The sequence below is a fragment of the Bison bison genome, unplaced genomic scaffold, assembly GCF_000754665.1.
Source record: "Bison bison bison isolate TAMUID 2011002044 unplaced genomic scaffold, Bison_UMD1.0 scf7180017864183, whole genome shotgun sequence".
NCBI lineage: Eukaryota > Metazoa > Chordata > Mammalia > Artiodactyla > Bovidae > Bison > Bison bison.
In genome coordinates, this window is record NW_011494755.1 from 3,344,534 (window position 1) to 3,348,826 (window position 4,293).

The 4,293-nt window shown below is 42.7% G+C and overlaps 1 pseudogene; it reads left to right on the plus strand.

The window, feature by feature from the left end:
- The window catches only part of LOC104991155, a 2,301-nt pseudogene extending 1,835 nt beyond the window's left edge, over positions 1–466 (plus strand).
- Positions 467–4,293: the final 3,827 nt, after the last annotated feature.

Here is a 4,293-nt window from a genome sequence, read left to right on the forward strand (position 1 = left end):
CATGCCTGACTCTTAGCGACCCCATGGACTGGAACCTACCAGGCTCCTCCATCCATGGGATTTTCCAGGCAAGAGTACTGGAGTGGGGTGCCATTGCCTTCTCCGGAATGTTGAGCTGGGGCTACCCAAATCCGAAGTCTGTAAATGAATTGATCTACAAGCGTGGTTATGGCAAAATCAACAAAAAGCGAATTGCCCTGACAGACAATGCACTGATTGCTCCATCTCTTGGGAAATACGGAATCATCTGCATGGAGGATCTGATTCATGAGATCTATACTGTTGGAAAACATTTCAAAGAAGCAAACAACTTCCTATGGCCCTTTAAATTGTCTTTTCCACAAGCTGGAATGAAGAAAAAGACCATTCATTTTGTAGAAGGTGGAGATGCTGGCAACAGGGAAGACCAGATCAACAGGCTTATTAGAAGGATGAACTAAGGTATCTACCAGGATTATTTTTGTAATCTGGTCAGTTAATAAACAATTCAAACAAACAAACAAACAAAAATGTAATTCAAATCATGTCTCTTCTCAGCTATAAATCCAACGATGGCTTCCCATTCTCATTTCCCTTTCTAGGACCTGGTCCTCACAAGGGCCCTGACTACTTCAAAAGTTCACCCCATACCATTCCAGTCTCCCCAGTTCCCACTCTGGTCACCATCTTACCTCTACACCCTGTCCCACAGGTCAGGTCACCCCTGTTCTATAGGTCTTTCTCAATGACCTGGATACACTTAAGCTCTGCTCCACCTCAGGACCTTCGTCCTTGCAGTCCCCTTCCCTTGGCTCTTTAAATGGCTGGTTCTTTTGTGTCCTCCACATCTCAATTCAGATTTCTTGTCCTTAGAGAGGCCTTTCCTGATCACTCCAAATGTCCTTTTGCATAGTATTCTTCCCAAAGAGATATTATGAAGTGAGAAATGCCTTCAGAACAGTGCTTGGCACATTAAGAAGAACACATTAAAAATTGGGAACCATCATCACCATCACCATCCATCTCTACCATGGCAGCCTGTTAAGTTGCATGGAAAACACTGCCAAGGGTGTGACTGTGATACGTGTTTGCTTAGTTGTATTTTGTCTACCCAGTTGTTAGTTCCGTGAGGCTTACACCTTGCCAGTTTTGTTTTCTGGCGCATCCTCACTCCCCAGTAAACCACCAGCCACAGAGCCAGCTCTGGGATTTTCGCTGAAAAAAAAATGAATGGAAGTGAGTCTCTATTGACTGTCAAATGGGTTCAAACTGCCGAATCCCCAGCGGGACCCAGAGCAGTGTCACTCGCGGGGCAATTTGACATCAGGACGCGGGGAGCTCCACTGCGCATGCTCCAAGAGCACATTCTCTTCTCCCAGCCCCACTGCAGTTCAACCCCCATCTCCTTGCAGGTCCCTGTTTGTGCTCAACGTGTCCTTGCTTGTGCGAGAGAAGTGAAAGATCCCACAGAACTTTTGTCTTTATCCCCTTTCCAGAAAAATGGGCCAATTCACAGCTGCAATCGTTAGGAGAATTTCCTGTCTGGGAGTCTGGAAACTGCCAAGAGTGGAAAGCAGCCGCCAGCCAGCGAGGCCTCTGTTGTCATTGGCCCAAATAACAACAAAAACAGCCACAGCCACCGCCACCACCACAACAAAACATGCCACGTGGGCACCGGCACATACAAACACGCCCACAGAACCAAACCGAAGGGACGAGGCTTCAGGGAGGAGTTTGTGGGCCGTGCATTCCGGCGGGAGGCACATCCTTTGGCCCAGAGCCACGGCAGCCCCACTCCCAGCCCCCCGACCATCTGTCAGCAGCGCTCTGCCGACGGTGAACGCGCCGACACGGGACGCAGGCTAACGAGGAGCAAATGCAGGAGAAGGGAAAACAAAGCCACCGCAGGCAGTGGGAGAAGGTGGCTAGGGCTCTGACAGAAACTGACAAAAGCCGGGAAATTCAAACTGAAAGTTTGCCCTGAAGACCCCCTGCTCTGAGGGCTGGGCTGTGGGCGGATGGGGGATACAGGAGGGGATGAGGGGATGCGGTGATGCAGGGATGGAGGCTGGCAGTCTGTAGAGACGCTAGTGTGGTACAGCTAAGGAGGCCGGCTCTTTTCACTCTATGACCATGAGCCATTACTTACACTCCATTCCCACTGTGCATGGATTGCCCAATAAGGCTTTCTCTTACAAGACAAGGGTAATTAAAAAAAAAAAAAAAAGCAAAACTTTGTTCCAAGGAAACTTGTGCAGGAAACATTTAATCAGGACAGCACGTGGAATTCAGATTGCCAAATCCTCTATCAAATAAGCATTGAAGTTAGTAATAAATGGCCAAATTATTAAATTTAGGAATTAATTCTAATCTATTATAATTGTTAATAATCTATTCATTGGAATGAACTGCCCCCACTTTGCTACTGAGAAGTTGGGATGTTAGTTTTCTGTTCTCATTTGTAAAACCTTTTAGGAAAAAATAGGGTATTTGTCATTTCTCACTGTGGATAATAAAAATATTTTCTATAAGCCTGTTTGTCTACCAAAAACTGCAGCAGGAAAAGAACCCAAACCAGCTAAGATATGCCTGCTAAAATGTATCTATATTTTTGCATAAGTGGTAAGGACTCTGTCCACACTGGATGGATGTTCTGGAGTTTTCACCCCCTGTCTTTCAATGCACGGGGGCTCTTTCTCTTATTATCTTACCCAATATTTGATGACCATTCCACAAGCTTGGCATTGTTTTCTCTATGTTAGAGATAAAGAAAGTTTTAAAGGTTAAGAGAGTTTTAAAATCACATGGAGTCGAAATGCAGAACTTCAAGATTTTTGGACTTGAGACCCTATCATTCTTTTGTTTTAAACAACGAGATTCTGCTAAGCTGCTGTTATTTTATTTTTCCCTTTTAATTCTCACCACAAAGCTACAAATACTATAATTCTGACCCCCACTTTTCAAAAAAAATGTTAATTAAGCTAGCAAAATGGCAGTAAGTTTTAACCAAAGTGGCCAGAAGCACAACGGCTTTCATTCTGTTCTCTCATCAGTTAACTATTATTATTTGACCTTTCTTTATTAGTTGATTACTAAAAAATAAATTCTGGTAAAGAAGTTCAACCCCAAAACACTTCTGATTGACAGCATAATAGGTTGGCTCATTATCCCTAATCGACAGAGTATACATATATTTACAAATAAAAACACACACCAGATGTATTTTCATCCACAAGGTGATGCTGTCAACTAAAATAGGGAATGTGCACTGATGTACAGCATCCATCATTTTTAAGACAGATTCACCGCAAAATCTCCTACGTCGTGATTCATGGATGAAAGGCTGTACGCATGCAGGTGGCTGCAATGTTGCCATGTGTACAAAGAAGGGTGAGACGCTTAAAAAAGCACCAACTCTAAAGTCAGGAGAACTCTCTTTGAATGCAGGCCATGACATTTCCTAGCTTAACTCTTATGCTTCAGTGTCTTCATCTGTAAAATGGGAATAACAATAGCATTTACAGAATTGTTTGTCTCCTATGAGACAATGGCTATTAAAATGTTTTGTGAACAGTAATATACCAATATATTTCTTTTTTCTATATCTCCCCATTCCCTTCGAATGTCTTTCTGTTTCTTCCAGACTGACCAGTGTTTAAAAGAAGGTATTAATCATTCATATCTACCCTCTTTTCAGAAACTGGTAGTTAGTTTGAAGGTGATCTTATAAAGTCTCGGAGACCAGCCTGACACTCTACATCAAAAACCCATTTTCAGTTTCACCTATGGAGATAGAGACTACATAGAAATAGCTTTCATTTTCCTTTCTTGTGTAATTTAACAGAATTTTCAAAAAACCTACCCAAAGCTCATCTAGGACCATCATGGGTGAATTTCCAAATTGTGCTTCATATGTGTCTGTGAATGATCAACTTAAGTTCACACTATATATTAATGTCCACAATACTCATTCATTTGTTCAATTGTAACGAGTGTATTGAATGCCTACTTTGTACAAGGGAGATTGCCAAGTCCTAGGGTGACTTGGCAAAAACAACTTTCCAAACCCTTTACTAGGCTGAAGGATCCATAAGACCAAGAATTGAGGATGCCTTATTCATCACCGTTAAACACTCTGGTCTCTAAAAGGGTGCTGATTGACATTCACAAGTATTTGTGGAATATACTTGTGAATGGACCAGTTTATTATGATAAATAATAGCATAGTACAAAATAGGGGATATAAAATGGTGGCCCAGCAGTGCATAAACTACCTGCAATGCAGGAGGTGCAAGAGATGAAGGTTAGATCCCT